The sequence below is a fragment of the Phalacrocorax aristotelis genome, chromosome 2 (assembly GCF_949628215.1).
Source record: "Phalacrocorax aristotelis chromosome 2, bGulAri2.1, whole genome shotgun sequence".
Taxonomy (NCBI): Eukaryota; Metazoa; Chordata; class Aves; order Suliformes; family Phalacrocoracidae; genus Phalacrocorax; species Phalacrocorax aristotelis.
In genome coordinates this window covers 34,881,355-34,893,798 of record NC_134277.1, presented here as the reverse complement: position 1 = coordinate 34,893,798, position 12,444 = coordinate 34,881,355, and the positions used below count along the sequence as shown (strand labels likewise).

Here is a 12,444-nt window from a genome sequence, read left to right as displayed (position 1 = left end):
AAACAAAATTTAAAAATATCATTCTCATTCTTTCCAGCACTTGAAGCGTTAAGTAGGTGACAGGTTTGAAATGACCAGATTGTGGTTTGGTCACAAATAATAGAAGACCACAATGTTCATTGACTGCTCCAGGTCACTATGAAAACCCAAGCCTTTGGTCTTTGATCTAAAGATAGATGACATACTAAAAATAGACCTACATCCTTGAGTGAGGCAGAAGGAGGCAGCAGTCTTATTTTTTTGTTGTAACAGTTTTACAAATTCTTCAGCTGGGATCAAGTAATCTTATCGAGGAATCTGGTCATAATTCAGAATAGGTTTAGTAAGGATTATTCATTTGGACCAAGCAGAATTTCTGAAAGATTGGGTTTGCATCCAAAGACATGTACAGTCAGTTTAATCTAACATCTGTGTCTTAGAATTTGATTGTTGTAGATGTTGCCATTTCATTATAAATGAGAAAGGTATTCAGTCATGCTGAATGGGGATATTTATATGTAAATATAGGAATTTTTGCTTTGGCAATAACTTCATTTCTGGGATGGAAGTTTATGTGATTCTCCAAATGCTACATTAACCATCAAAAAAACCTGACACAAAGTAAAGCCAAAAGACAAGCCTGTTACTCTGTCCCTGAACACGTTTAACGCCTCACTTCTACCCAGCAGCCACTACAAAACTACGCAACGAGACAAAGAAGATGATTCAAGCCAAATTCTCTCCTGGTGTAGGTCCCCTGGAAACAATACGTTTGTTCCCAGAGTGAACTGGGCCACACGGCTGCTTTATGTACGTGGTCACTGGGTTCACTGACACAGAAAACCCTTTGCGCCTTCAGGAGGAAATGTGAAAATAGAGATATGATCACACAATATATTTATGTTGAAAGTATGTTCATGTTGCAAATTTAAGCCCTCTCAACTTCAGAACAATCAGAATTAAGCGTGCCTTTGCAACTTTAATTTGAGCTCATTGCACATATGCATGATAATAAGTCTTTAGCTGCACAGACACATACATCATTCAGTGCATAGGATGGACGATGCTCCCTGAGTGAGCAGCTGTTCAATATTCTTTTTATTCTTATCACTCAATATGTGGCTCCATGCCTTCCTTACTGCACATCATTCAAACCCTGTGCAGAATACTGAATTATTAATATCTTTATGGGTGTTTCTATAGCATTCTCTGCTAGGGTTTCTGAGTGCTTTCCAAACACTAATTAATTTATCTTTAAACCTGTGAAGTGAGACTGTACTATTAGACCCACTTTACAGATGGGGAACTGAAGTGTTGATCCATTATGGCCAAGACTGATGAAAATGCCCACTAATTTGGGGTCCTCAATATGATATGCTTGGAGTTAGAATTTCCAAGATGCTTAGCGTTTTTATGGTACTTCATACATTTAAAGCATAAGTCCCGTTGATTTCAGCAGCGTCTGTGAGTACTCAGCACTTCCATAGACCAGTCCCGAGTAAATGAAGTTGTGCATTCAGAAAATAAGGAATACACGGCAAGTGTATTCCACCTATGAAACATTCACTTGAATCATGTTAGGAACGTGAGTCTACAACAGGGACAAAATCAGGAGAGATGAGAGGTCACTTCTAGCATTACGGTTCCAGAGGAATCCTTTTTGGCACCGTAACATTCAGCTGTTTTCACTGAGATGGCTTGCCTTCTCCCTATTCTGGCTTCATTTATGGCAGCTTCTCACTTTTTCATGATATTCCAGCAGACAATAGCCTCTTATGTTAAAGCGCCCTGTCTTGCTCCCCGAGAACCCCCTGTGCCCATGCCCTGAACAAAGTGGGAATAGTGTAGAGAAAAAAAGAGAGTGACTGCATATTTTAAGATTGATTAGTAACACGAAGGCGTAACTCAAGGCTGGCAAGGAAAGCCTTAAATTTTTCTACTTTTCTAATCTCTCAGTTGAATGCGCACCTTTAGAAGTCTTTGTGTGTTGATTTTCAGTATATAGGTTTTTTTAACCACCTTCTTTTGTTTATCATCCTGATTAAACAGGATTTCTGCTCTGCAGAACCACACTGCTGCCCAGAGTGGCTCTTTGGCACGGCTGGCATCTTGTGATTCACAACATCACCTTCTACAAGTCCAGATAACATAGGGACAATGGCAATGGTTGTTCAAAGAGTTCCTGAGCTCCATATGAATCTACCACGGGAGTGCACATGACACTCTGCCAGTAGATTTTTGTGGCTGTTTGCTTTGCAGCCGTAAAACCTTAAGGCAAATCTTGAGAGTTTAGTAATGTCTTTCTCCTTCTAGTATACCCCTTGTGATCTTACCTCTCCCTTTTTTTATGTCCATCTAGACCTATTCAACAAATGAATTGGAATATCATTCTTAAAATTAGCCAAGTTGTGCTTGTTCTCAAAACTAATTTTGGAATCGATGGGATTGTAAATTCTGAACCATTTTTTTCTTTAAACTTTTTGAAAGTTTTAAGATTTGGCAGACCACTGGTATGGAAAATTTCCCAGTTTTAATGGAAAATTTGACAACATTATAAGAAGCATAAAAATAGAGCCTTAGAATGGAAACTATTGAACTACCTCAACTTCAGAATTTTGGAGGAGGCAGGGGACAGACAATGACAGTGTATTTATTCCTGGTTAAATTCTGACTACTCTCATTGCCTTATTACTAATATCCCTTTGATTTAAAAAAAAAAAAAAAAAAGAGACAAAAATATTTATCCTGATAGCTATGGGCTTGTTTTGGGCTTTTTTGTTTGGGTTTTTTTGGGGTGGTGGGTTGGGGGTTTTTTGTGTGATAGATTCTCTTTATACCTGGCCATGTATAGAACATTTATCGACTTGGTGATTTTCACTTTAGTTTGTAACCTGGTTTCCTTTTAAGGAACATACAACTTTTGCACTGGGATGCATTTAATACCTACACAGAGAGGGAGTCTGTGAATAGGCAAGGATTTGGCAGCTATAGCCACTGTACTCCGCTTCTTAGCAGCCTGTTGAAACTCTAATGACTGATCTAATAAGCCAGAAGTATTAGAAGGTCAGAGTGAACAACATTGCTCAGTTTGACCTTCCATTATTTATGGTTTGTCACATCAGCTATCAAAGCTCCGAGCCAGGGGCTGATAAGGAGCTGAATCAGCAACACAGGCATGACACTGCAACATTCTCGCTTTGTGTGAATAGTGACCCTGCGATGTGGTGACCTGTGCAACCACCCATGACACATGCCCCTAAAGGTGGTCCCAGCCTGTTCACTATTTCATGTAGAAACTCTTTTTGTAAAGTTCAGGATTAACAATGCAGTTGGCACTCAACTATTTTATTTTCTTTTCCTTAAAAGGTCTAGACCACCAAGTAATCTTTGGACTCAAAGACTTCTCTTTTCAGAACAGATCTATTTTCATGTTGTTCAAACCACAGTTTAACCATCAGCTGAATTATGTGGTGCAAAAAAACCAACCACAATCTCGGGGGCAATTTCATCTCCCTCACCTGAGACAGAGGGAGCTCACCCAAGCAGCAAAATTGCCTGGGGGAGAAAGAACCAGGCTGGAGAGCGTGGCTCACTGCCTAAGGTCAACTCCCATCTGCAGAGAGAAAAATGGGCTGGAGTAGGGTTGGAGCAATCCAGCGGGTGAGTTTTATGGTCTTCAGTATGTTAGATTCTCAGTGGGATCAGGGAGATAGCGAGAGGACATCGACTGGAACAGCTCCCAGAGGCTAGTTGTCCAGCTGTGGGGTAGCATGGATGCTAAAGAGTCTGAGAAGCCAGTGTACATACTCTGCGATCCAAACCAGGAATTGATGTGAGGCTGCCGCACGAATATCAGGTGTTTCAATGTTATTCACTTGTATGTGGATCAGGGTAACCATGTTAACAGCTCTGTTTTCTTTTTTACATTAGTTTTATAATTTTTATACTGTCGTGAGGCAAATATGAACATTACTTTAATGGATTCTAATGTAATCAGCAGTTGCTCCTCATCTCAACAGTGAGAGCAGTTTTCCTGGAAGCTGACAGTCTGACAGCCTTTGCCAGGTCATTAAAGGCTTCGAATTTGTCTCTGCCTATTTCACATAGTTTAAAAAATCACAAAAACATACCTTTGAAGGTTGCCAATCCAAAGCACAAATTACATGTCATAAGTAATAAGGAGTTTAAGTGTGATTCCTTTTCATAAGACAAAGAAAAATGCTCTGAGTTGCTTCAGTGTCTATATACTCATTAAACTCTTCCTAAGCTCATTAACTTTCAGGCTCTGCCTCCCAGAAAAGATTTTGGGGAGGTATCCAGTCACAATATCCCCAAGGCTAGTAACAATGTTGATAAATCTTGCAATTTTATTGTGAGTGTCACAATATTTGGTGCTTTTCCCAAGTTTCAGACACCAGAACAAAACGTTCTTGCAAAATTCTCAGCTCTCATTAAAAAGGCATACAACAAAACCAAATTCTGTTCTGCACTGTTTCACCAAAAAAGGCTTAAAACAAGTGTACGCCCCAAACTCAGAAACCAGAAGAAAAATGCAAAATACTTAATTTGTATTATCTTATGAGAAGGCCATGCAGCATTGGCAATGGTTTGTTTGGCTTCTGTTACAAAGCCCAAGGAAATTCCTATACAAAGTAATCTGGTAAAAACTTACTGGGATATTTGTATTGGAAAATTAAATTTACAGGCCACGGTTGACTTAGTTTACTTTATAAATAGGACAGCTAGCAGGATTGTCTGTTCTGAGGAATGAGAGAAGGCCGACAACTAATTCAGCTACATGTTGCTTCCCCCAGCAGACACGTGCAGGAAGATATTCACCTTTGAGCACTCTAGCAAGTCCCTTTCCTTCCTTTAAGCCACTCTCCTTTTGATCGAAACTTCCCTCCTGCTCTGGGTATCAGATTCCAACACTACAGAGACAGAGGAGCAGAGACCAATATAGCTGAGGAGGCACCACATCAGTTGCTGGCTCCAAAAATCTGGGGTCCTAGCTGAAGACCAGTATGTCACTCCACACAGGGCAGAGACTAGCTTGATATGTACATGGAAAGAAACTGAGGAAATGGAAGGGATTGTTTTAGTTCCTGACCCAGAGAGACTGGGGGGAAAGGATGCGTTCATTGTTCATTATTCTCCTCTTCAGTGCAGGAGATGTTCCTATTTCTGGGTGTTTTTTTCCTGAATTCTGCGATAGAGGCTATGGACGCAAGCCAGTCCTTCTATCTGTAAATAGTAAGCACAAATAACAATTTTTTATTTGATCTTTTTATGCAAGCTTGGACACCATTTTTTGCAATTGGTGGTGACACATTAAATTGTCCCCTAAATATCATCTGATACAGTCCAGTGAAGTCTCATTGTTCCAGCACTTGCTAACACTTCCTTGAGATTAGACTGGTGTTTTTGTGCAAAACATAATTCATTAATTTTTATTTAGAAAACCTTAAATGGATCAAGACCAGCCTTCCTGAGAAACTGCCTCCTTTCTGCTGCAATTCTCCTATGCCTGAGATCAGCAGATAAACAGTAAGTAGAGCTCTTGAATCTAAGTAGTAGGTAACAGTGTGACTGCGCTGCTGAGCTATTCTTTCAGCAGCAGCATGGATGTAGGCCAAATCAAAGTCACCGTGTAGCCACAGCCTAACCGTCGCCACGCGTGTGACAGGCAGCCTGATGGCCTAACTTCAGATTGTGGATTCCCCTGGACAGCAGAGCTGGGTTTCACGATGCCTAAATCCCTCTGAGCACTTTGCACTCCATGAGGCTTTCTCCAAATCTTGAGACTGCAAAGCTGAAATTGCAGGTTACAGAGGTGTATGCCTAACGCAATAGCTGCTGGATGGGACTCTGAGATTTATTACAGTAGCTCTTAATTGCTATTATAAGAAAATCAACACACAATCTACTATTGACTACTAGTTTGTCTACTGTTGGAAGATGATAGTATAATTATTTCAGTAAATTAATTTCTAACCTGGTTTTTTTGCTTTTGACTAATTTGCTGGATATTAAACTAAAGGTGATGAGGTTATGTGGTTAAACATTTCTTTTATGTGGTAGCATATTCTTCCCAGCCTCTTCTACCACCTTTTCTTCCTCCCCCTCCCCTTCCCTCTCTCCTCTGCTCCATACGGACATATTTCAAAAGATGCCATTTTTGAGCTTGCAAGGAATAAGCTAATTTACATCCTTTGTTTTCATCTTCATCCAGTACTCAGCCGTTGTAGTATAACTCCCAACCTGTAAGAATAAATATTTTCTGCTTTACGCTCATGCATACATCTACAATTTACATGCCCATGTGCCACACACCTAGGTATAAATTATTGCTAACCACTTCAATTTCAATTAAAATGTGTTTTATTAACCAATGCAGGTTTGGACTAAACTAATCAGACATTAAAAAAACCACATAGTAGGATCGAAATTCCACAGACCTTTCAAACTGCAAATTCTACCATTCAAGCAGTGGGAAAACAATACAATTACATGCAAGGGCTTGTAGAGACTTGCTTAATGCATGATGAACACGCTGACCAAATAGTCAGTCCTCCTACCTCTCTATCCCAGAAGTATCTGAAAGGAACAGGACAGCTGTAGTCTTCCTGATTTTGGGCCATCGCAGAGAATGGGATGACAGATGTTGAGCTATTCTTTCAGTGCAGGCGGGAACTCCTCTCTGTCAAACAAAGGAGATTGACAGTCTCAGAGCCCAGTTTATTTGTATAAAAAAGCCAGCTGCTTCTTTAACAGTTGAAGGCAGTATTCCTAGCATAGCGGAAAGTAGATGAATAAATTAATAACTACTAACATGATGTTGTTATCTGTTGAATGATTCTGTGTAGAAATTCTGTAGTAATTCCACAAAAAAAGTTGCATAGACTTAACATCAGTTTTCCCCACAGAATGAAATGCGTCTTTACTACTGAATGTACCGGGTTCCTAAATTTGTACTTGAAGCTGCCCCCAAGTTTTGTGTGATATCCAATTAATATTTACCACTATCATATATGAAACCCTGACTGCATCCTATATAAAAAGGATAATAATTTTAAGCTTTCTGTCTCGTAGGCATTTTTTTTCAATGTTAACAATTTCTAATTTACCGATGAATGGACTTCAACCGTTTCAGAAAATCCATGTAGCTACTCAATTTCTCTTTTATCTGCTTTTCATATAGCATGATACAAACTGATACTTAAAGGGCAGCTCTTCGCAGTGCTATTCAATTTTTCACTAGCCAAGAACATTTAAGGATGAAACAGTTTATCCCATTAAACGTAAAACTCAGTTCGGAATGGCAGTGTCTGAATAATACAGAGTCAGCATATAGACAAATTACGGTCCGATTACAAACATTTACCAATCACTAAAACCGCAAATTCCTTCTAATTAACCCTCCTCACGCTGAGCCCTACCTATTCACACCCGAGCAGGGGGAAGCATGTGATTTACTGTTATCCACCTGCATAAGCTTTCCTTGCCTTATTTTGAAAAACTAAAATTTGGGTTCGTTGGTGATGAAAATGTGAGAAACTCCCCCAACTTCCAGCCCGGTGACGGCTCGCGGGCCGGCAACAGGCCCGCGCCACTCCCGGTGGCGGCCTCGCCTTCCCGCCGCCCGGGGCTGCCTCCGGGCCTCGCCTCCGCACAAGGGGCGCCCGCGGCACCCGAGGCCGACCGGGGCACCGGGGCCGGCTGCCCTCCGCCGCCGGGGCGGCCCGGGAGCGGCGGGGGGCACGGGACGGCAGCGACCCAGAGGTACACACAGCCACACGGACCGCCGCCCCCGGCGGCAAATGGCGCCACCGCCCCTCACGCTCGGCGGCGACTCTCCCCGCGCCCCGGCCCGGCCCCGGGAGCCGCTGTCCCGCCCGGGCGGGGCCGCGTGTGCGCGGGGCGGGCCGGGGCCCTCACCCCGCCCGCCCCTGCAGCCGCCCCCTCCTGCCGCCAGGCAAGCGGCGGCGCTCGGAGCGGGGCGGGAAGGCAAGGCGAGGCGAGGCGCTCCGCTCCGCTGGGGCTGGCTGCGGCGGCGGCGGCGGGGCCGACCCCGGCTCCCCCCTGCGCGCCCGCCCGTGGGGGCGCCGCTCCCGCCGAGGGGGCGGAGTGGGGCGGGAGCGGGCGGAGGGGTGGGGCGGGGGGCGGTGGGGGGCTGGGCAGGGTGGGCCGCGCCGCGCCCGCCCGCGCCTTTTGTGCTGCGCCCTCCCTGCCTGTCAGCGCGGGGGGCGAGGGCGATTGCGGGGGAGGGTCGCTGCTGGTGCGAGTGTGTGTGTGTCTGTGTGCACGGCGCGGTGTGCTGGGCTCTGGGTGCCAGGGTGCCCCCTGCCCCTCCCCGGGGAGCCAAGGCGTGAGGGGCTCCCGCAGCGGGTTGTTGTGGAGTGGCTGGCTGTCCGGGTGTGTTGGGTCAGCCTGTGCGGGTAGGTGTGTTAGAGCTTGATGTACAGGTGTATTTGGCCTGTGCATGGTCGGTGTGAGTTGGAAGAGGGGGGCAGAAGGTCACTGCTGCAGCCTGCCAGGGAAACCCAAGCTCTCCGCCTGGACGCGTGAGTCCGTCAGGCAGGTGTAAGGGTGTTCCTTCTTGATGTCCAGCCATCTTGAGCTTGGCCCAAGCATTTATCTCAGTGTTGTTTCCAGCCCTGGGACAACCCTCTCTCCCACTGTGGCAAAAGTCTGTACTTAATTCATTATTTTTTTTTCCCCCCACTGTGAAACAGCCAACTACAGTAAACTTAGTCTTTGCTCTGTATTTGAAGAACAGTTTTCCATCAGCACAACAGCGAGCAGCCTTCCAGAGGAGTGATGAGTTTTGCTACCAGACGCGTCTGCCTTGCCAAGGGCCACTCTGGCCTTTTATCTTGTAGGTCTTGTTCAGAACAGTTGTTAGACAATTAGCTAAACATACCAGGAGCAATGGCATTGGCCTCTCCTTGTGCCGGCCTAAGTGCTCTGCGTCTGCCAGATCTAACATGTCAGCCTGTGTATTTGCTTTGGAGCTGGGCTCCTGGACTCTGCACTGCTGTCACCCGTCCTGCCATTTCCAGAGGCCACGCTGCACCCCTTGTCTAGCAGAGCTCTTCCCCTTCACTTCCAGACCGATGTTAGTCTCTGGTTAGTGATGGCAGAAATGCTGGATCCAAAGGCCAGCTGAAGTTATTCAGAGCTTCCTGCTGGTTTAAACCAAACCTGCCTGTCCACAGTTGCCAGGTGTATAGGGCACCTTCTTGACGATGCTGGAAGAAATAGGGCAGTGATCCCTACCCAAAGAGAAATGCCCCATGTTTTGGGTTCTGGTAGAGACTGACCCTTCTGAGAAATATTCTGGGCACCTCAGCCCAAGGTGATTTAAAAAGAAATGTTAAAATGGACCCAGTCACCCAGAGAGGCGCAACATGTTAGACTGCTTCAACACAAAACCCCCAGATCTCCTGCTCATTGCATGGCTCCTGAAAGTCCTTTCTAGGTCCCAGTAGGGTTATTCTCTGCCATGAGTTCATGCGTGTTGGGGGTGAAGAGATGCCTGTGTTCAGCAAGGGTAAAATCAGTGAAAAATATATCCACTGTGAGTGTGGGCAGACTGAGGTTAAGGAGAACATCATACAGGGCAAATGTCCTGGAGAGTTGCGTGCAGGGTAACATACCAGCTGGGAGAAAATCACTTTGCCAACACTAGCTACGTTCCCCCAAGCACAATCCCAGTGGTCACTTACCTGTTCCTCAAGTAACAGGAAAGAAGTGAACCTGTTGATGAAAATATTCAATGTCGTACTTCTATTCCACGGGTACTAGGTGTGGTCCTAATGAACCCACACCACATCAAGCTGGTGTGAAAAATTGGAGACCCTTGGTTTTCTAGGAATTGGCAGGCACATGGTTTATTCTTGAAGATGTGAGCAGATGTCTCCTACGATGGGAAGAAAAACGTGGCACGGATGAGGAGGTGTTGCCAGCCTCTTTCTTCAGGAGTAACTGGATTTAGGATGTGGAGGTGTGGAGGCAAGTGGGGAGGGTTAGCCAAGGTGGTCCGGACCCCCGGGGGAGGGGGACAAGATCCCTCCCGCCCTGTACAAAAGTAACACAGACCACAGGGACAAAGAAACGCCGCTCGGCAGGATCGGCCCCACCGTGGGCTCTGCCAGCCCTGGCCGGCGGCACCCGAGGAGCATTCCAGGGAAAAAGTACCTTTCCCTCGCCGGTCTGCGGGTACGGGGAGGCTGGGGGAGCCCTCGCTTCTCGCACCTCACATCTGTGTCCGCCTCGGCCATTGCCTCCTTTTAAAATACATATATTTACCTCTCGGCTCCGCTGAATCGCCTTTGAAGATGTTTACCCAGAGAGACGGCGCTGCGGCAGCACTTTATTGCAATATAATGCACTGGGGGAAAAAATAGAAGGGGCTCATTATTGTGGTTGATAAACATAGGAAAAGCACATGCCTGACCTTTCATTTGTACAATTAATTGTTCCAGCAGAAAGAAAATGAGTCTTAATTGTGCACAGCTTCCTAGAGGATCAGCTGTGTGTGCCCCTCCGCGCTCAGGGAAAATCGCTGCGAAGTTTTCCTGAAGGATTTTACTTTCCACTCGGGCAGGAAAAAGAAGAAAGGAAGATGGCTCTATGCCCGCCCCCCCCCGCCCCAGGTCTCCCCCAGAGAGAAAGTACATTGAAGTATAGCCCTATTTAAGCAACCTGCAGCATTTCCTTCGGTTCCCTAAAACGCACTTTTCCTCCTGCTTTTTCAGGGCTATTTCGCGCCTATAATAAGGAAATATTTTATAAAAAGCGATCAACCGCCGTTTCAGAGTTCAAGAGTTAGCCCCGACAAGCACCTTAAACCCGCGCTCTGAATTTGGCTGTCGAATCACGTTGATGGCGGTGGGTGGTCACGGTTCGGAACGGGACCCCCCAAGCCCTGCGCCGTTACCCGAACGCCGCGCTGCCCGTGGGCTCCCAAGGGGCTTAGTCACTGTGTCCTCACGCAGGAGTCTGGGCACCCAAAGCTCCGAAACGAGCCTCTTTGGCCAGTGGCGGGGAACACGACCCGCGGGGAGCGGAGGGACGGGGCGCTGGGAGGTTTGGGGCGGGTTCGGGGGAGGGAGCGACGGGACGGACCGAATTCCTCTCACAGCACCGACGGACCCGCCGGCCCCTGGGTGGGGGGAGCTGAAGCCCGCGGGAGACTGAAGTTTTGCTTCTTTCAAAACCGCCGGAAAAAGTCCTTTTGTGCGGCCTCAGTTGATGATTAATAACCCCCCGGCACCCATCCTGCCCTCGGCATCGCCCCCGCGCAGCCGCGGGGCTCAGCCCGCGCAGTGGGAGCGGGATCGGGCCCTTCCCGTGTCGCGGATGAGATGCCGCCCGGAGAGTGTGACCGTCTTAAACGCACGTTTTACCGATACCGATTGTTAATCTCTAAATCACAAAGGGACACATTCTGTGCTCCTTAATAGAGCACAACGCCCGTTGACTTCTATCCCATTGACTTCAGTGGGAGTTTCGCTCCATTAAGGACCGCAGAATTTGGCCTAAACTGACCGCAATAATTTTGCTGCCGGTAATGGAGCTTCAAAGCCGTCTCTAATTAGCCGACGAGCAAGAATCGTTAAACACGCCGTACGATTCGGGGGCTGCGGAACAGCCGAGCAGTCCCGCTCGGACCCGGGGAAGCCTAGGAACAGCGCTCGGGTATCATTGCAACTTCTGCGGGGACAGCTTGGGGACAAGGGTGCCTGACGAGCCACTTCGTTAGCGTGGGAGCAGGAGAAAAGAAAGCACTGAAAAGTTGTGGAAGATTTGATCAGACGCTCAGCTTTTCAAAGCTGCGTTTAAAAGAATCACAGTATACGCCGCTGCTTCTATTTATCAAAGCTAAACCTAATTAGTTGTGTTTATCCATAACCCGCAGCACTCCTAACGAGTTACGCTAAATCCCAGGGTGCCTCCGAGCAGCGAGGAGCTGCGCTTGGGGCTGGGATGAGTTTCACTACGATCTGGCACCTTCACGTCTAGCTTTCTGACTAGCAGTTTTCCCAGTACGGGGGGGAGGAAGGGGGGCGGAGGGGGAAACACGACGGAAACAAACTCAATCCGCTTCGGCTGAATTCAGCTGTAAGGGCGCTTTCACCACACGACGCTCCTGCCGTTTGTGGGCACAATCTCCTTCCTCAATTCCGCGGCTGTAAATCCAGCAGCGTGAAGAAATATCTCGCAAAGATTGTTATTTCATAGCCTGATTCCTAGGGGCTTATACACCTACATTTAAATCCCTGCAGACGGTCTATTACCTGTAAATTTTAATTTGGAAAACACCATTTTCCTCTTGGGATAAAATATTCAACCGGCAAAGGCTTTCGACCCTTCAAGGTGGGATGCGGCAAGAAAAAAATAAATACAGTTGTTAAATAGCATAAACTTCTACTGGGATTCCGTAAAATCTTCTCGAAGAAC

General features: G+C 46.6%; 1 long non-coding RNA gene across 1 annotated transcript; it reads right to left on the bottom strand.

Annotated features, from left to right (window-relative positions):
• Nucleotides 1–6,134: 6,134 nt before the first annotated feature.
• LOC142053882 (uncharacterized) lies at nt 6,135–7,480 on the bottom strand. Its single transcript, XR_012659355.1, has 3 exons — nt 7,419–7,480; nt 6,558–6,679; nt 6,135–6,240 (listed from the first exon to the last, which is right to left on the bottom strand). It is a non-coding gene; the product is annotated as an uncharacterized LOC142053882 (long non-coding RNA).
• Between the last annotated feature and the right edge of the window lie 4,964 nt (nt 7,481–12,444).